Raw genomic sequence first — 22,112 nt, forward strand, 5'->3', positions numbered from 1 at the left:
GTTTGATTTCACAGAAGTGTGATTGACTTGGAGTTACATTGTGTTGTTTAAGTGTTCCCTTTATTTTTTTGAGCAGTGTATATAGGAAAATGATTTCAAAAGAATAGAATGGCATATTTTGAGTTAAAATATATTCCTGTGCTTCGAGTGTCATTTTTAAGAGTAGTTTGGCAAGGATGGGTGGAACTACAGAATCTTTATGTTACTACATAGACATCAGAACGTCTTACCTGCTTGGGACTCTTGAGGACAATTGGAAAAAGTAACTTTCCGGTGCTCCATTTCTCTGGTTCCTCTGTGTCCATTCCAAGCTGCGCTGTTCATCTGATTCTTCATGTACAATTTAACAAATTATAATATTGTCACCCATCAAACTATTGTCAATGGAATGTTGTCTTTAGGGTAAGTGTATTATTATCTGTGACATTAGTATGGATATAGTTTACCTGTATTGTGGATATAGTGTTGGTGTATTGTTGATATAGTTTAGGTGTATTATGGATATAGTTTAGGTGTATTGTGGATATAGTTTAGGTGTAGTGTGAATATAGTTTAGGTGTAGTGTGAATATAGTTTAGGTGTAGTGTGGATATAGTGTTGGTGTAGTGTGGATATAGTTTAGGTGTAGTATGGATATAGATTAGGTGTAGTGTGGATATAGTTTAGGTGTATTATGGATATAGTTTAGGTGTATTGTGGATATAGTTTAGGTGTATTGTGGATATAGTTTAGGTGTAGTGTGGATATAGTTTAGGTGTAGTGTGGATATAGTGTTGGTGTATTGTTGATATAGTTTAGGTGTATTATGGATATAGTTTAGGTGTATTGTGGATATAGTTTAGGTGTATTGTGGATATAGTTTAGGTGTATTGTGGATATAGTTTAGGTGTATTGTGAATAGTTTAGGTGTAGTGTGGATATAGTTTAGGTGTAGTGTGGATATAGTTTAGGTGTAGTGTGGATATAGTTTAGGTGTATTGTGGATATAGTGTAGGTGTATTGTAGATATAGTTTAGGTGTAGTGTGGATATAGTTTAGGTGTAGTGTGGATATAGTTTAGGTGTAGTGTGGATATAGTTAGGTGTATTGTGGATATAGTGTAGGTGTATTGTGGATATAGTTCAGGTGTAGTGTGAATATAGTTTAGGTGTAGTGTGGATATAGTTTAGGTGTAGTGTGGATATAGTGTTGGTGTATTGTGGATATAGTGTTGGTGTATTGTGGATATAGTTTAGGTGTAGTGTGGATATAGTTTAGGTGTAGTGTGGATATAGTTTAGGTGTGTGTGGATATAGTGTTGGTGTATTGTGGATATAGTTTAGGTGTATTGTGGATATAGTTTAGGTGTATTATGGATATAGTTTAGGTGTATTGTGGATATAGTTTAGGTGTATTATGGATATAGTTTAGGTGTATTGTGGATATAGTTTAGGTGTATTGTGGATATAGTGTTGGTGTATTGTGGATATAGTTTAGGTGTATTGTGGATATAGTTTAGGTGTATTGTGGATATAGTTTAGGTGTATTGTGGATATAGTTTAGTTGTATTGTGGATATAGTTTAGGTGTATTGTTGATATAGTTTAGTTGTATTGTGGATATAGTTTAGGTGTATTGTTGATATAGTTTAGGTGTATTGTGGATATAGTTTAGGTGTATTGTGGATATAGTTTAGGTGTAGTATGGATATAGTGTAGGTGTATTGTGGATATAGTTTAGGTGTAGTGTGGATATAGTTTAGGTGTAGTGTGGATACAGTTTAGGTGTAGTGTGGATATAGTTTAGGTGTATTGTGGATATAGTTTAGGTGTATTGTGGATATAGTTTAGGTGTATTGTGGATATAGTTTAGGTGTAGTGTGGATATAGTTTAGGTGGAGTCTCTCCCCACTCCATCCCTCTCTCTCTCTCTCTCTCTCTCTCTCTCTCTCTCCCTCTCTCCCCCTCCATCCCCTCTCTCTCTCCTTTCTCTCTCCTCCCTCCCTTCCTCTCCCTCTCTACCTCCCTTCATCTCCCTCCTTCCCTATCTCCTTCCCTCTCTCCATCTCCCTCCTTCCCTCCTTCCCTCTCTATCTCCCTCTCTCCCCCCACCTCTCTCTCTCTCTGCTGTGGAGACTGTGACCTTTATATTCCAGTAGCTGTGTTCTGTCTGTCAGGTTTTCTCCCCTCCATGTATTATGAAGTGTTCTCCACTAGACTAGCTCGTCACCTGACTCGACCGGCAGGCTGGGGTTGGAGTTGGAGGTGACGACCGAAATGCTAACTTAGCTTGACGGGCTTCTGTTTTTGCTTCGCTATTCTAAACCCAAAACCATATGTTGTCTCTCAGAACCCGGCCTTCCTGCCTCACATAGGAATCCAGCACTGCTTAGATCAGAGTAGGCATCACTCAGGCAAAGGCTGAATCATGGAACAAAACCATATGTTGTCTCTCAGAACCCACCTGCCTGCCTCACATAGGAATCCAGCACTGCCCAAGGCAGAGTAGGCATCACTCAGGCAAAGGCTGAACCATGGAAAATATACAGTGTCTTCGGAAAGTATTCAGACCCTTGACTTGTTCCACATTTTGTTATGTTACAGCCTTATTCTAAAATTGATTAAATAGTTTTTTCCCCTCATCAATCTACACACAATACCCCATAATGACAAAGCAAAAGCTGTTTATTAGACATTTTTGCTAATTTATTAAAATAAAAAGACCCTTTACTTAGTACTTTGTTGAAGCACCTTTGTCAGTGATTACAGCCTCCAGTCTTCTTGGGTATGACGCTACAAGCTTGACACACCTGTATTTGGGGAGTTTCTCCCATTCTTCTCTGCAGATCCTCTCAAGCTCTGTCAGGTTGAATGGGGAGCGTTGCTGCACAGCTATTTTCAGGTCTCTCCAGAGATGTTCGATCGGGTTCAAGTCCGGGCTCTGGCTGGGCCGCTCAAGGACATTCAGAGACTTGTCCCGAAGTCACTCCTGCGTTGTCTTGGTTGTGGGCTTAGGGTCGTTGTCCTGTTGGAAGGTGAACCTTCGCCCCAGTCTGAGGTCCTGAGCACCCTGGAGCAGGTTTTCATCAAGGATCTCTCTGTACTTTGCTTCGTTCATCTTTGCCTCGATCCTGACTAGTCTCCCAGTCCCTGCCACTGAAAAACATCCCCATAGAATGATGCTGCCACCACTACGCTTCTCCTTAAGGATGGTGCCAGGTTTCCTCCAGACATGATGCTTGGTATTCAAGCCAAATAGTTCAATCTTGGTTTCATCAGACCAGAGAATCTTGTTTCTCATGGTCTGAGAGTTTTTAGGTGCCTGTTGGGAAAGTCCAAGCAGGCTGTCATGTGCCTTTTACTGAGGAGTGGCTTCTGTCTGGTCATTCTACCATAAAGGCCTTATTAGTGGAGTGCTGCAGAGATGGTTGTCCTTCTGGAAGGTTCTCCCATCTCCACAGAGGAACTCTGGAGCTCTGTCAGAGTGACAATTGGGTTCTTTGTCACCTCTCTGGCCCTTTTCACCCAATTGCTCAGTTTGGCCGGGCAGCCAGCTCTAGGAAGAGTCTTGGTGGTTCCAAACTTCTTCCATTTAAGAATGATGGAGGCCACTTCTTGGGGACCTTCAATGCTGCAGACATTTTCTGGTACCCTTCCACAGATCTGTGCCTCGACACAATCCTGTCTCGGAGCTCTACGGACAATTCCTTTGCCCTCATGGCTTGGTTTTTGCTCTGACATGCACTGTCAACTGTGGGACCTTATATAGACAGGGGTGTGCCTTTCCAAATCATGTCCAATCAATTGAATTAACCACAGGTGGACTACAATCAAGTTGTAGAAACATATCAAGGATGATCAATGGAAACAGGATGCATCTGAGCTCAATTTCAAGTGTCATAGCAAAGGGTCTGAATACTTATGTAAATAAGGTATTTCTGTTGTTTTTTTTATTTTTATACATTTGTAAAAATTTGTAACGACCTGTTTTCACTTTGTCATTATGGGGTAGTGTGTGTAGATTGGTGAGGATAAAAAATAAAACAATTTTAGTATAAGGCTGTAACGTAAAAAAATGTGGAAAAAGGGAAGGTGTTTGAATACTTTTCAAAGGGACTGTATATATATATGTTGTAAAATGTAATAAATATATGTTCCTTTCTGAGTAACTTTAGAATGTTTCCCACTTGAAAAAGCGTTAGCCTTATCGCACTATGAAACATTTAACTTCCTTAATCTGGGAGGCTGGCAGTGTCTTCCCTGAAGTTTGACAGTGTAGCACCTCATGTGTGCTTTAAATCAGTCCCATTTGTCTTGGGGCTTAATGCTGTCAGCTGGCTCTGACAGCCCTCCACCGGGACCCCAATACATCACAGCTGAAAGACTGCAGGGGGCTCAGCAAATTGGACATTTAGTTACAACAGCCTGGTTTAGGGTGGGGGGGCTGTGTTATAACAGCCTGGTTTAGGGTGGGGGGGGGGGGGAGAGGGGCTGTGTTATAACAGCCTGGTTTAGGGGAGGGGGGGTGGAACAGAGAGGGGCTGTGTTATAACAGCCTGGTTTAGGGGGGGGACGAGAGGGGCTGTGTTATAACAGCCTGGTTTAGGGTGGGGGGGGGGGAGAGGGGCTGTGTTATAACAGCCTGGTTTAGGGTAGGGGGGGGAGGGGCTGTGTTATAACAGCCTGGTTTAGGGTGGGGGGGGGAGAGGGGCTGTGTTATAACAGCCTGGTTTAGGGGAGGGAGGGGGAGAGGGGCTGTGTTATAACAGCCTGGTTTCGGGTGGGGGGGGGAGAGGGGCTGTGTTATAACAGCCTGGTTTAGGGGAGGGAGGGGGGAGAGGGGCTGTGTTATAACAGCCTGGTTTAGGGGAGGGAGGGGGGAGAGGGGCTGTGTTACAACAGCCTGGTTTAGGGGAGGGAGGGGGGAGAGGGGCTGTGTTACAACAGCCTGGTTTAGGGTGGGGGGGGGGAGAGGGGCTGTGTTATAACAGCCTGGTTTAGGGGAGGGAGGGGGGAGAGGGGCTGTGTTATAACAGCCTGGTTTAGGGGAGGGAGGGGGGAGAGGGGCTGTGTTATAACAGCCTGGTTTAGGGGAGGGAGGGGGGAGAGGGGCTGTGTTATAACAGCCTGGTTTAGGGGAGGGAGGGGGAAGAGGGGCTGTGTTATAACAGCCTGGTTTAGGGGAGGGAGGGGGGAGAGGGGCTGTGTTATAACAGCCTGGTTTAGGGGAGGGGGGGTGTTGATGTAGATAGATGCCATCTGATTACAGGGTTGGAATGTGTCTGTCAGTCTGTGTAGATAGATGCCATCTGATTACAGGGTTGGAATGTGTCTGTCAGTCTGTGTAGATAGATGCCATCTGATTACAGGGTTGGAATGTGTCTGTCAGTCTGTGTAGATAGATGCCATCTGATTACAGGGTTGGAATGTGTCTGTCAGTCTGTGTAGATAGATGCCATCTGATTACAGGGTTGGAATGTGTCTGTTATATTTTTATTTTCATTTTATTTCACCTGTTTTAACCAGGTAGGCCAGTTGAGAACAAGTTGTCATGTACATCTGTGACCTGGTCAGGATAAAGCAAAGCAGTTCGACAACAATCATACCACAGAGTTAGTTACACGTGGAATAAACAAGCCTACAGTCAATAACACAATAGAAAAATCTATATACAGTGTGTGCAAATGTAGTACGATTAGGGAGGTAAGGCAATAAATAGGCCATAGTGTGGTAAAAATGACAATTTAGCATTAATACTGGAGTGATCGATGTGCAGATGATGATGTGCAAGTAGAGATACTGTGGTGCAAAAGAGCAAAATACATTTAAAAAAAGAAATAACATTATGGGGATGAGGTAGTTGGGTGGGCTATTTACTGTTACTGAACTGTTAATCTGTTAATCTGTTACTCTGTTACTCTGTTAATCTGTTATTCTGTTACTCTGTTAATCTGTTAATCTGTTAATCTGTTACTCTGTTAATCTGTTACTCTGTTACTCTGTTAATCTGTTACTCTGTTACTCTGTTAATCTGTTACTCTGTTAATCTGTTACTCTGTTACTCTGTTACTCTGTTAATCTGTTACTCTGTTATTCTGTTACTCTGTTAATCTGTTACTCTGTTACTCTGTTAATATGTTACTCTGTTAATCTGTTACTCTATTAATCTGTTACTCTGTTACTCTGTTACTCTGTTAATCTGTTACTCTGTTAATCTGTTACTCTGTTACTCTGTTAATCTGTCACTCTGTTAATCTGTTACTCTGTTACTCTGTTACTCTGTTACTCTGTTAATCTGTTACTCTGTTATTCTGTTACTCTGTTAATCTGTTACTCTGTTACTCTGTTAATATGTTACTCTGTTAATCTGTTGCTCTGTTAATCTGTTACTCTGTTACTCTGTTACTCTGTTACTCTGTTAATCTGTTACTCTGTTATTCTGTTACTCTGTTAATCTGTTACTCTGTTAATATGTTACTCTGTTACTCTGTTACTCTGTTAATATGTTACTCTGTTAATCTGTTACTCTGTTACTCTGTTACTCTGTTACTCTGTTAATCTGTTACTCTGTTACTCTGTTACTCTGTTACTCTGTTAATATGTTACTCTGTTAATCTGTTACTCTGTTACTCTGTTAATATGTTACTCTGTTAATCTGTTACTCTGTTACTCTGTTAATCTGTTAATCTGTTACTCTGTTAATCTGTTACTCTGTTAATCTGTGTAGATAGATGGCATCTGATCACAATGAAGTTGAAAATCACACCATGAAGTTTTATAATTTCCATTCTCTCTCACTCTCTGTCTGTCTCTGAGTGTTACTGCTGTGGAGTGCATGTGGAGGATTTGGGAGAGGCATTGGTGGCTTTACCCACAGTAAACCTTGAGCAGATTCTGGGTTGGGCCGGCTGGCAGTAAATTGCATTGGCAGGGAGTTTGTAATAGGGGATTTAATCTGAATAAAATTGACTCCAGAGAACCAGTCAATAATCCAGGATGTAATCCTATAATTGGATTGATTATGACAAAAGTAGGAGGAGAGGAGGAGAGATGGGCTGCGGAACGGAACTCCACTAGCCGAGTAGCCGTCTCTCCTGGCAAGTTGCCGGGCGGAGGAGGGAGAGAGAGAGACAGAGAGAGAGAGAAAGAGAGAGAGAGACAGAGAGAGAGACACAGAGAGAGAGAAAGAGAGAGAGAGACACAGAGAGACAAAGAGACAGACAGACAGACAGACAGACAGACAGACAGACAGACAGACAGACAGACAGACAGACAGACAGACAGACAGACAGACAGACAGACAGACAGACAGACAGACAGACAGACAGACAGACACTAAATCCACACAGAGACAGATTCAACCAAAGTCTGAGTCACTAAGAGGTCAAATCAAACTCGTCCTGTAGTATCCCTGACCCTGGCTGAAACTTTAAATTCACTGAGTGCCTTAAACCTAGCCTGATCCCCAATATGTTTGTGCTGTCTTGACAAGAGTTGGAAAGGATCTGTGACCAGGCTACCCTGTGACCAGGCTACCCTGTCTCCCCACCAGAGAGGAACCTGAGTAAAACCAGAGTTCAGAGTTCACCAGGACATCTATAGAGTGGAATGTCAAGGATCAACTATTTCATGCAGTGACATCACCTCTCACCCTGTCCTCCCCTAAGCTTTACTGTTCACACACACTCACCTCTCACCCTGTCCTCCTCTAACCTTTACTGTTCACACACACTCACCTCTCACCCTGTCCTCCTCTAACCTTTACTGTTCACACACACTCACCTCTCACCCTGTCCTCCCCTAACCTTTACTGTTCACACACACTCACCTCTCACCCTGTCCTCCTCTAACCTTTACTGTTCACACACACTCACCTCTCACCCTGTCCTCCTCTAACCTTTACTGTTCACACACACTCACCTCTCACCCTGTCCTCCCCTAACCTTTACTGTTCACACACACTCACCTCTCACCCTGTCCTCCTCTAACCTTTACTGTTCACACACACTCACCTCTCACCCTGTCCTCCTCTAACCTTTACTGTTCACACACACTCACCTCTCACCCTGTCCTCCTATAACCTTTACTGTTCACACACTCACCTCTCACCCTGTCCTCCTCTAACCTTTACTGTTCACACACACTCACCTCTCACCCTGTCCTCCTCTAACCTTTACTGTTCACACACACTCACCTCTCACCCTGTCCTCCTATAACCTTTACTGTTCACACACACTCACCTCTCACCCTGTCCTCCTATAACCTTTACTGTTCACACACACTCACCTCTCACCCTGTCCTCCTCTAACCTTTACTGTTCACACACTCACCTCTCACCCTGTCCTCCTCTAACCTTTACTGTTCACACACACTCACCTCTCACCCTGTCCTCCTCTAACCTTTACTGTTCACACACACTCACCTCTCACCCTGTCCTCCTCTAACCTTTACTGTTCACACACACTCACCTCTCACCCTGTCCTCCTCTAACCTTTACTGTTCACACACACTCACTCACCTCTCACCCTGTCCTCCTCTAACCTTTACTGTTCACACACACTCACCTCTCACCCTGTCCTCCTCTAACCTTTACTGTTCACACACACTCACTCACCTCTCACCCTGTCCTCCTCTAACCTTTACTGTTCACACACACTCACCTCTCACCCTGTCCTCCTCTAACCTTTACTGTTCACACACACACACTCACCTCTCACCCTGTCCTCCTCTAACCTTTACTGTTCACACACACTCACCTCTCACCCTGTCCCTCCCTACTAACCACTTTACTGTTCACCACACACACTCACCTCTCACCCTGTCCTCCTCTAACCTTTACTGTTCACACACACTCACCTCTCACCCTGTCCTCCTCTAACCTTTACTGTTCACCACACACTCACCTCTCACCCTGTCCTCCTCTAACCTTTACTGTTCACACACACTCACCTCTCACCCTGTCCTCCTCTAACCTTTACTGTTCACACACACTCACCTCTCACCCTGTCCTCCTCTAACCTTTACTGTTCACACACACTCACCTCTCACCCTGTCCTCCTCTAACCTTTACTGTTCACACACACTCACCTCTCACCCTGTCCTCCTCTAACCTTTACTGTTCACACACACTCACCTCTCACCCTGTCCTCCTCTAACCTTTACTGTTCACACACACTCACCTCTCACCCTGTCCTCCTCTAACCTTTACTGTTCACACACACTCACCTCTCACCCTGTCCTCCTCTAACCTTTACTGTTCACACACACTCACCTCTCACCCTGTCCTCCCCTAACCTTTACTGTTCACACACACTCACCTCTCACCCTGTCCTCCTCTAACCTTTACTGTTCACACACACTCACCTCTCACCCTGTCCTCCCTAACCTTTACTGTTCCACACACACACTCACCTCTCACCCTGTCCTCCTCTAACCTTTACTGTTCACACACACTCACCTCTCACCCTGTCCTCCCCTAACCTTTACTGTTCACACACACTCACCTCTCACCCTGTCCTCCTAACCTTTACTGTTCACACACACTCACCTCTCACCCTGTCCTCCTCTAACCTTTACTGTTCACACACACTCACCTCTCACCCTGTCCTCCTCTAACCTTTACTGTTCACACACACTCACTCACCTCTCACCCTGTCCTCCTCCTAACCTTTACTGTTCACACACACTCACCTCTCACCCTGTCCTCCTCTAACCTTTACTGTTCACACACACTCACCTCTCACCCTGTCCTCCTCTAACCTTTACTGTTCACACACACTCACCTCTCACCCTGTCCTCCCTCTAACCTTTACTGTTCACACACACTCACCTCTCACCCTGTCCTCCTCTAACCTTTACTGTTCACACACACTCACCTCTCACCCTGTCCTCCTCTAACCTTTACTGTTCACACACACTCACCTCTCACCCTGTCCTCCTCTAACCTTTACTGTTCACACACACTCACCTCTCACCCTGTCCTCCCTCTAACCTTTACTGTTCACACACACTCACCTCTCACCCTGTCCTCCTCTAACCTTTACTGTTCACACACACTCACCTCTCACCCTGTCCTCCTCTAACCTTTACTGTTCACACACACTCACCTCTCACCCTGTCCTCCTCTAACCTTTACTGTTCACACACACTCACCTCTCACCCTGTCCTCCTCTAACCTTTACTGTTCACACACACTCACCTCTCACCCTGTCCTCCCCTAACCTTTACTGTTCACACACACTCACCTCTCACCCTGTCCTCCTCTAACCTTTACTGTTCACACACACTCACCTCTCACCCTGTCCTCCTCTAACCTTTACTGTTCACACACACTCACCTCTCACCCTGTCCTCCTCTAACCTTTACTGTTCACACACACTCACCTCTCACCCTGTCCTCCTCTAACCTTTACTGTTCACACACACTCACCTCTCACCCTGTCCTCCTCTAACCTTTACTGTTCACACACACTCACCTCTCACCCTGTCCTCCTCTAACCTTTACTGTTCACACACACTCACCTCTCACCCTGTCCTCCTCTAACCTTTACTGTTCACACACACTCACCTCTCACCCTGTCCTCCTCTAACCTTTACTGTTCACACACACTCACCTCTCACCCTGTCCTCCTCTAACCTTTACTGTTCACACACACTCACCTCTCACCCTGTCCTCCTCTAACCTTTACTGTTCACACACACTCACCTCTCACCCTGTCCTCCCTAACCTTTACTGTTCACACACACTCACCTCTCACCCTGTCCTCCTCTAACCTTTACTGTTCACACACACTCACCTCTCACCCTGTCCTCCTCTAACCTTTACTGTTCACACACACTCCCCCACCCGCCTCCTCACCCTGTCCCCCTCCCTCTCACCCGCCCCCACCTTTACTGTTCACACACACTCACCTCTCACCCTGTCCTCCTCTAACCTTTACTGTTCACACACACTCACCTCTCACCCTGTCCTCCTCTAACCTTTACTGTTCACACACACTCACCTCTCACCCTGTCCTCCTCTAACCTTTACTGTTCACACACACTCACCTCTCACCCTGTCCTCCTCTAACCTTTACTGTTCACACACACTCACCTCTCACCCTGTCCTCCTCTAACCTTTACTGTTCACACACACTCACCTCTCACCCTGTCCTCCTCTAACCTTTACTGTTCACACACACTCACCTCTCACCCTGTCCTCCTCTAACCTTTACTGTTCACACACACTCACCTCTCACCCTGTCCTCCTCTAACCTTTACTGTTCACACACACTCACCTCTCACCCTGTCCTCCTCTAACCTTTACTGTTCACACACACTCACCTCTCACCCTGTCCTCCTCTAACCTTTACTGTTCACACACACTCACCTCTCACCCTGTCCTCCTCTAACCTTTACTGTTCACACACACTCACCTCTCACCCTGTCCTCCTCTAACCTTTACTGTTCACACACACTCACCTCTCACCCTGTCCTCCTCTAACCTTTACTGTTCACACACACTCACCTCTCACCCTGTCCTCCTCTAACCTTTACTGTTCACACACACTCACCTCTCACCCTGTCCTCCTCTAACCTTTACTGTTCACACACACTCACCTCTCACCCTGTCCTCCTCTAACCTTTACTGTTCACACACACTCACCTCTCACCCTGTCCTCCTCTAACCTTTACTGTTCACACACACTCACCTCTCACCCTGTCCTCCTCTAACCTTTACTGTTCACACACACTCACCTCTCACCCTGTCCTCCTCTAACCTTTACTGTTCACACACACTCACCTCTCACCCTGTCCTCCTCTAACCTTTACTGTTCACACACACTCACCTCTCACCCTGTCCTCCTCTAACCTTTACTGTTCACACACACTCACCTCTCACCCTGTCCTCCTCTAACCTTTACTGTTCACACACACTCACCTCTCACCCTGTCCTCCTCTAACCTTTACTGTTCACACACACTCACCTCTCACCCTGTCCTCCTCTAACCTTTACTGTTCACACACACTCACCTCTCACCCTGCCTCCCTCCTCGTCCACACCTCCCTCTCACCCTGTCCTCCCACCACGCACACACACTCACCTCTCACCCTGTCCTCCTCTAACCTTTACTGTTCACACACACTCACCTCTCACCCTGTCCTCCTCTAACCTTTACTGTTCACACACACTCACCTCTCACCCTGTCCTCCTCTAACCTTTACTGTTCACACACACTCACCTCTCACCCTGTCCTCCTCTAACCTTTACTGTTCACACACACTCACCTCTCACCACTGTCCTCCTCTAACCTTTACTGTTCACACACACTCACCTCTCACCCTGTCCTCCTCTAACCTTTACTGTTCACACACACTCACCTCTCACCCTGTCCTCCTCTAACCTTTACTGTTCACACACACTCACCTCTCACCCTGTCCTCCTCTAACCTTTACTGTTCACACACACTCACCTCTCACCCTGTCCTCCCCTAACCTTTACTGTTCACACACACTCACCTCTCACCCTGTCCTCCCCTGGCCTTCCCTGTAGCTCAGTTGGTAGAGCATGGTGTTTACAACGCCAGGGTTGTGGGTTCGATTCCCACGGGGGGCCAGCACAGAAAAAAAAAAAATCTATGAAATTGTATGAAATGTATGCATTCACTACCGTAAGTCGCTCTGGATAAGAGCGTCTGCTAAATGACTAAAATGTAAAAAATGTTCACACACTCTCACCCTGTCCTCCCCTAACCTTTGCAGTTCACACACACACAGACACACTCACCTCTCACCCTAACCTTTACTATTCACACACACACACACACAGAGACACACAGAGACACACACACAAACATAGTTGTGGTCCATGGTAGATGTTAAATCTGGTCAGCAGTGGTCCATGGTGGATGTTAACTCTGGTCAGTAGTGGTCCATGGTGGATGTTAACTCTGGTCAGCAGTGGTCCATGGTGGATGTTAACTCTGGTCAGTAGTGGTCCATGGTGGATGTTAACTCTGGTCAGTAGTGGTCCATGGTGGATGTTAACTCTGGTCAGCCGTGGTCCATGGTGGATGTTAACTCTGGTCAGCAGTGGTCCATGGTGGATGTTAACTCTGGTCAGCAGTGGTCCATGGTGGATGTTAACTCTGGTCAGCAGTGGTCCATGGTGGATGTTAACTCTGGTCAGTAGTGGTCCATGGTGGATGTTAACTCTGGTCAGTAGTGGTCCATGGTGGATGTTAACTCTGGTCAGCAGTGGTCCATGGTGGATGTTAACTCTGGTCAGTAGTGGTCCATGGTGGATGTTAACTCTGGTCAGTAGTGGTCCATGGTGGATGTTAACTCTGGTCAGTAGTGGTCCATGGTGGATGTTAACTCTGGTCAGCAGTGGTCCATGGTGGATGTTAACTCTGGTCAGTAGTGGTCCATGGTGGATGTTAACTCTGGTCAGTAGTGGTCCATGGTGGATGTTAACTCTGGTCAGTAGTGGTCCATGGTGGATGATCATGAATTATACATGTATGTTTGTCTGTGGGATGTTATTTTGTGTGGGTGGGAATAGAGGAATAATGTTTTCCCTCTATGCTAGGTAGTCAGGCGTAATCTAATGATACACAAAGCCATTTAGGGTGGAAATTACAGAGGTCTTGTGCAATTATGGTGCATCTTTATTCTTCAAGGTTGTTGTTCCTCTTAACATATCAGGGCTTGTTGTAATTACAGTAGAAGGGAAGGCTTCTGACACCATGACATGTTGCCCAACATCAGTTGTGGTACAAAGTAGGAGGTCAACAGTGGTATAATCAAGGCCTCTGCCTGAGCACTGTGACAAATGTAGGCTGTTAAGACAGCGTCTCAAATGCCACCCTGTTCCCTACATAGTGCAGTAGTTTTGACCAGAACCCTGTGGGCCCTGAACAAAAGTAGTGCACTAACTAGGAAATAGAGTGTCATTTGGGGCGACTGATTAAAATGACCAATTTAAGATGTGACAACCGCGGCGTTCATGTGCCGTGACCCGTTCTTGTTTTGAGAAACAATTTTCATTTAGAGAGAACATAGAGTGTGGGGGAGACGGGGACCGGAGGCCATTTTAGCAGAGTGACAAAACAACCAATCAATTTGAATTGTAACAACATTATGAGAGGTGAACAAGGCCCTTTGTGACTTGAGGGAAAATATGGCCTTTTATCATTAACCAATCAAATATTTTTTTTGTTTATCAGTTCATCATGTCCGTAATGTTGATACTCATGTTATTAGTTGTTCAGACAGGATAGAGCAAAAATGGTGGTGCGTTTATAGGACTAGCCCGAGCCTAACAGTTTTCTGTATGGACCAGACGAGGCACAGACAATCATCTGCCCTATTGTGTCCCTGTGATCCATCCCATGTGTCCGCTTGATCTCCTATCAAAGCTTAGAGGAGGTGTGTAGCCATGGAAACAGTTTTACAACAAAGGACAAAGACACAGAATAATGATTCAAATTAGAATGTCAAATCTAACAATTGTCTTTCTGTCATTCTCTAGACCAGGGGTATTGAACTCTGACACTGCCAGGTCCAAAACCAGCTAGTTTTCTGTTCTGCCTGATCATTAATTGCACCCACCTGATGTCCCAGGTCTAAATCAGTCCCTGATCAGAGGGGAACCTGATGTCCCATGTCTAAATCAGTCCCTGATTAGAGGGGAACCTGATGTCCCAGGTCTAAATCAGTCCCTGATCAGAGGGGAACCTGATGTCCCATGTCTAAATCAGTCCCTGATTAGAGGGGAACCTGATGTCCCAGGTCTAAATCAGTCCCTGATCAGAGGGGAACCTGATGTCCCAGGTCTAAATCAGTCCCTGATTAGAGGGGAACCTGATGTCCCAGGTCTAAATCAGTCCCTGATCAGAGGGGAACCTGATGTCCCAGGTCTAAATCAGTCCCTGATCAGAGGGGAACCTGATGTCCCAGGTCTAAATCAGTTCCTGATTAGAGGGGAACCTGGTATCCCAGGTCTCAATCAGTTCCTGATCAGAGGGGAACCTGGTATCCCAGGTCTAAATCAGTCCCTGATTAGAGGGGAACCTGATGTCCCAGGTCTAAATCAGTCCCTGATTAGAGGGGAACCTGATGTCCCAGGTCTAAATCAGTCCCTGATCAGAGGGGAACCTGATGTCCCAGGTCTAAATCAGTCCCTGATCAGAGGGGAACCTGATGTCCCAGGTCTAAATCAGTTCCTGATTAGAGGGGAACCTGGTATCCCAGGTCTCAATCAGTTCCTGATCAGAGGGGAACCTGGTATCCCAGGTCTAAATCAATCCCTGATTAGAGGGGAACCTGATGTCCCAGGTCTAAATCAGTCCCTGATTAGAGGGGAACCTGGTGTCCCAGGTCTAAATCAGTCCCTGATTAGAGGGGAACCTGGTATCCCAGGTCTCAATCAGTTCCTGATCAGAGGGGAACCTGGTATCCCAGGTCTAAATCAATCCCTGATTAGAGGGGAACCTGATGTCCCAGGTCTAAATCAGTCCCTGATTAGAGGGGAACCTGGTATCCCAGGTCTAAATCAGTCCCTGATTAGAGGGGAATAATAATAGAAAAAGCAGTGGAACTGGCTTGGAGGTTCAGAATTGAGTTGAAGGGCTCTAGACTATAGAGCTCAGGGAAGAAAGAACCACTGAAGATATCCCTCACAGAGTGTCTCATCCTCTAGACTACAGAGCTCAGGGAAGAAAGAACCATTGAAGATATCCCTAACAGAGTGTCTTGTCCAGTCTACTCTGAACTCTTTCCTTCTCTCATGTGTTAGGATGGCCTCCTTTCTCCAGGGTGGTTCTGTCTCTCTCTCTCTCTCTCTCTCTCTCCTCTCTGTGTGAGTTATCATTTAATCCTGTGCTAGGATGGCCTCCTTTCTCCAGGGTGATTCTTTCTCTCTCTCTATGTCAAACCTCACAGTTATTTTAGTCTCTGGCTCTTTCTGTTTGAGCTTAAAATAGACTGGTTCTGAGAGTGACAAATGTCCAGCTATAGCGTCCTCAGGGTATGTCCCTGTATAGCGCACTAATTTTCACCAGGGCCCCTAGGCAGGGAACCACTATACAGGGAATAAGGGGCCATTTGGGCCCCAGCCCTTCCTTAAAGTCATTCTGAATGTATGGCTTTAAGATATATAGAAGGTAAAGTATGATGGTTGTGTGAATAATATAACTGTGTCCTCCGTGGACCAGACAGAAGAAACAGAGGAGAGAGAACGAGGTTATAACCTGCTCTGACATCACAGAGGGAGCTGAGTGACATCAAAGTGTATTATGTTTTTCTTTCCTTTCCATTTAACCTTTATTCAACCTTTATCTAACCTTTATTCAACCTTTATCTAACCTTTATTCAACCTTTATTCAACCTTAACTGACTTGCCTAGTTAAATTATGAACAAATTCTTATTTACAATGACGGCCTACCAAAAAGCTAAAGGCCTCCTGCGGGGGACGGAGGCCTGGATTAAAAATTAATTCAATAAAAATATAGGACAAAAGCACAGCATGACAACACAACATGGCAGCAGCAACAACATGACAACACAACATGGTAGAAACACAAAATTACAACAACATGGTAGCAACACAACATGACAACAGCATGGTAGCAACACAACTTAACAACACGACATGACAACAACATGGTAGCAACACAACATGACAACAGCATGGTAGCAACACAACATGACAACACAACACGGCAGCAGCAACAACATGACAACACAACATGGTAGGAGCACAAAATGACAACAACATGGTAGAAACACAAAATGACAACAACATGGTAGAAACACAACACGGCAGCAGCAACAACATGACAACACAACATGGTAGGAACACAAAATGACAACAACATGGTAGAAACACAAAATGACAACAACATGGTAGCAACACAAAATGACAACAACATGGTAGGAACACAAAATGACAACAACATGGTAGCAACACAAAATGACAACAACATGGTAGCAACACAAAATGACAACAACATGGTAGGAACACAAAATGACAACAACATGGTAGCAACACAAAATGACAACAACATGGTAGCAACACAAAATGAAAACAACATGGTAGCAAAACAACATGACAACAACATGGTAGAAACACAACTTAACAGCACAACATGTCTACAACATGGTAGAAACACAACATGACAACAACACGGTAGAAACACAACTTAACAACACAACATGACAACAACATGGTAGCAACACAACTTAACAACACAAGATGACAACAACGTGGTAGCAACACAACTTAACAACACAACATGGCAACAACATGGTAGCAACACAACACAACAACACAACATGGCAACAGCACAACATGACAACAACATGGTAGCAACACAACATGTCAACAACATGGTAGCAACACAACACAACAACACAACATGGCATTAGCACAACATGACAACAACATGGTAGCAACACAACATGTCAACAACATGGTAGCAACACAACTTAACAACACAACATGACAACAACATGGTTGAAACACAACTTAACAACACAACATGACAACAACACGGTAGCAACACAACACAACAACACAACATGGCAACAGCACAACATGACAACAACATGGTAGCAACACAACATGTCAACAACATGGTAGCAACACAACATGACAACAACATGGTAGAAACACAACAAGTCAACACCATGGAAGCAACACAACATGACAACAACATGGTAGAAAAACAACATGTCAACAACATGGTAGCAACATGACAACAACATGGCAGAAGCACAACATTGTAACAGCTAAAGCCCTTGAGTGTCAGCCTCACTCAATGTCAGACAATTTCCCATCCTCCCTCCTCAATAAGAAGACACACACACACACACGCACGCACGCACGCACGCACGCACGCACGCACACACACACACACACACACACACACACACACACACACACACACACACACACACACACACACACGAAACCTCAGTAGCTTTAAGGGATACGCATTGTACTGTGTAGAGAAACAACACAGAGAAAAATCTGGTGTTGTAAAGTTAACGGCCTGTGAAGTCCTTTCTTTGTATATATGTGTGTGTATTTCCGTCAGTGTGTGTGTTATGGGACTGAGGCTGGGGGGCGGTGACGGTTAGTTGGGCAGAATCAATCAGGTATCCCCAGAGCTCAGAGCAGCAGAGCAGCAGAGCAGGCCAGACCTCATCTGTTACTCTCTACACAACACTGGGATTTAACATAGTCCTCAGAGCCTGCTGATAGCTGACGGGAGAGGGGGAGGGAGGGGGAGGGAGGGAGGAGGGGGAGAGGGAAGGGGAGCGGGTTGGGGGGAGAGATTAAGGAAGGGGGGAAGGGAAGGGGAGAGGGAGGGAGAGGAAGAGGTTATGAGTGAGGAGAGAAGGATGTGTGAGAAGAAGAGAAGAGGGAGAGAGGGAAGAGTGGGGGATGACGGAGAGTAGGGGATGAGGGAGAGTAGGGGATGAGGGAGAGTAGGGGATGAGAACGAAGGGGGAGGAGAGAGAGGGATGCAGGGAGGGATGGAAAAGCATTGGGCAACAAACCTGCAGCTGAACTCAAAAAGAGAAGACCTGGGGGAAAATGACCCAAGTTTTTCGGGCTTCTGAATGAAGTAGTGGTCTAAGGCACTGCATCTCAGTGCAAGAAAGGTCACTACAGTCCCTGGTTCAAATCCAGGCTGTATCACATCCGGCTGTAATTGGGAGTCCCATAGGGTGGTGCACAATTGGCCCAGTGTCGTCCGGATTTGGCCGGTGTAGGCCGTCGTTGCAAATAAGAATTTGTTCTTAACTGACTGTCAATGAGAGTGCACTATTGGTATGATTTGGAAATGGATTTGCAGGGTCACCAGGTGCATTCTTGGGCCAAGAAACACGAGCAATGGTTGAGGAGCTGAATGTATCATGACTCGGTGAAACATAAGATATTACAGTTTTTAATATCCTGTTGGTAGGATATATGTGATCGTGGGCAAATTGTTTGTTTGTATATCGGTATTGTTTGTATATATTGCAACACACAATACTATTATGGCTCTAGCCAGAAGTTTTGCTTTGGCGTTTCTAATTTATTCTACAATTCAAACATGGCGATGATCCCAAAGTCCCGTTCCACCTACACTGGAAGACGTGGATGGAAATCTTCCCTTTCATATTGTGAACTTCGTCCATGAACAACTTTACCGGCACCTGATATCACCTTTCCTACGGGAACAGCTGAGCCGCTCGGGGGAAGGTACACAGGAAACGCCGCAGCGCCGCTGAGACCGGTGTTAACTCCAACAAGCTGCTTGTTACCTTCAGCCTGCTGCTCTGTGGCGTTGTACACAACCTGTCCTGGCCCAAACACCACAATGCAAGCTAAACAACTATGCCCACACTGTGGTAAGACCGTAAGGAAGAATTCAAAAGTGGTGGCTTGTGACATTTGTGATTTGTTTTGTTCACATAAAGTGTAGACCTATCAAGCCCTTGTCATGTGATGAAGCTGTAAAGTCTCAAAGTAACACTTTGCTTGTTTGTAACGTATGCTGTTTAAATGTGGTGCTTAACATTGGGATGCTGGACACAAGCAGGAATGACGAGTGCAGTCTAGATGAGATAGTCGATGTATCATCAGTGGGCACAGAACATGACACGTTTGACTGTTTCAATCGAACAGGACGTCATTTTATTCATGTGAACGCACGGGGCCTGCTGCCCAAATTAGAGGAATTAAAACTCTTTGCTTCTAACACACTGGGTGCAGTAGTTGCTGTGACTGAGACATGACTCGATGAGGTTGAGCTTCCGGGTTATAGAATTCATAGAATTACCAGAAACGGTGGTGGCGCCGTGTGTGTGTTTTTTACTGGGAAGGATGTGTATTTTAACCCTCGTTCAGATCTGAAAAGGAAGTTGCATGGGTAGAGACACTTGTTCATAAATGTCGTCCTGTACTTGCTGGTGTTTCTGCTATCGGCCTCCTAAGCAGAATCATTTCTATGATTTACTGGAATTGAATTGCTGTGATCACAATGTATTTGCTGATAGGGAATGTCTTCTGCTTGGTGATTTTTAATACAGATGTGCAGTTATCACCCCAGGAGAAGTACACTAGTAAATGCCCTGTATAATTATAACATTCATCAGTTATTTGGACAAAACAATTGATTGTTGAGCCAATCCGGGTGTGTATTGACTGTAAATTAACTTTGGATTTGATTATTGTATCAGATCAAGAGAACGTCTGTCAGTCAGGAGTCTTAAATATTGGTTTTAGTGATCATATGGTAACCTGCTGTACCCGTAAGACATCCATAATGCTACTAAAGACAGGTAATATATACATGAAGGTACGGTCTATGAAACAATACTCAAAGAAACGTTTTGTAGAGGTCCTTGGAATTCTGGATTGATCTCATGTTTGTGAGAACACAAGTGTGATGATATTGATCAATGATTGGTATCTTTAAAAAAAATCTGTTTCTGTCTGCACTCGACTCTCTGGTTACAATGAAACACATTCAGAATCAAACAGCGGTCAGGGAAATGGATCACTTCTGAGAAAAAAGGGATCGCTACCTGGACAGATTCAGAAGGACACATCTACAACAAGATGATAATGGTTATATTAACTGTATAAATCAGGCAAGATACAAAATGGATAAGGCCACATCCTAACGTTATATAGACGTCATTAATGACAACTTCCATCAGCCTCGTAAACCGTGGAAAAAAATGTAACTGCAAAAATGATAACGCATATTGTAAGACTTTCTATTAGTAGTGGTACATTACCCAATGATCTCAGAACAACCCCGGGTGGTTCCGCTCCATAAGAAGAGCAGTAAAACAAATGTAGGAAACTACAAACCTGTGTTGATCCTCAGCACCTCATCCAAAGTTGTTGAGAGGTTTGTTTTTAAATCAACTTGAGGGATACCTTCTAGAGCACAAACCTGTTTATGAACTCCGTCTGGCTTTAGAACAGCTCATTCCACTGATACTTGCCTTATCCATCTTTTTGACCACATTATGCAGGAACGTGAGAAGGGGAACTATACAGGTAGGGTCATGTTAGACTTGCAGAAAGCTTTTGACTCTGTAGACCATGATATTCACCTGATGAAACTGAAATGCATGGGTCTAAATGATGTAGCAGTGAATTGGTTTAGGTCTTATCTGACCAACAGAACACAAGTATGTAATGTTGGTGATGTTCTGTCAGAGGCCAAATAAATATCCTGTGGAGTACCGCAGGGATCCATTTTAGGACCACTCTTATTTCTTATATACGTTAATGATATGCCAGTTACAGTAAAGTGTAAACTCCTGCTTTATGTTGATGATTCAGCCATATTGGTAACAGGGAAGGATACAGTTTACATAGAGGAGACCCTGAGTAAGGAATTGCATTTTGTTAGAGATTGGTTGTCTGACAACAAATTGTCACTACATTTGAGAAAAACTCAATCATTTTGCTTGGAACAAAACGTAGATTGCTTAGGGCTGACAAGATAACGGTAAACTGTGCAGGCAAGAAGATTGAATCTAAAACAAGTGTATCTTATCTTGGTGTGTCCCTAGATCAATCCCTTTCTGGAGACCTGATTGCTGCTAAAATTCTTACTAAAATGGCAAACAAATAGACATTTTTATACCGTAACGCTAGATATTTTAACATTTAAGTTAAGAAACTGCTTGTCTCAACCTTGATTCAGTGTCATTTTGATTATGCCTGCTCTGCTTGGTATAGTGGGTTAACAAAAAAGCTGAAAAAGAGAATGCAGGTCATGCAAAAGAATATTATCAGGTATATTATCAGGTATATGCTGAATGTCCCGCCTAGGACACACATATGGGTACAGGGAGGTGAGCTTGTTGCCTTTGGAGTCCAGAGTGGACCAACTTAAATGTAATTATATGTTTGACATCTTAAATGATCATGCCCCAGGTTACATGAAAAACCACATTGATATGGTCTATAACCAACACAGTCACAATACCAGAGCTAGTGTTAAGTCTTGTAAAATCCCAAGAGTAAACAGTACTGCGAGGAGCACATTTTTCCATACATGCATTTTGTCTATGGAATAGCCTTCCCTTGGAGATCAAACAAATAAAAAGTTAAAATAGCTTTAAAAATCAG

General features: G+C 44.7%; 1 protein-coding gene and 1 non-coding gene across 2 annotated transcripts in view; both read left to right on the top strand.

Moving 5' to 3' along the window:
• Positions 1-22,112, top strand: part of LOC106595568 (thyrotropin-releasing hormone-degrading ectoenzyme) — a 410,422-nt gene that overhangs the window by 84,683 nt on the left and 303,627 nt on the right.
• trnav-uac (transfer RNA valine (anticodon UAC)) lies at positions 12,499-12,574 on the top strand. The gene has a single exon. It is a non-coding gene; the product is annotated as a tRNA-Val (tRNA).

This window comes from Salmo salar, chromosome 07 (assembly GCF_965601325.2).
Source record: "Salmo salar chromosome 07, fSalSal1, whole genome shotgun sequence".
Classification (NCBI taxonomy): Eukaryota; Metazoa; Chordata; class Actinopteri; order Salmoniformes; family Salmonidae; genus Salmo; species Salmo salar.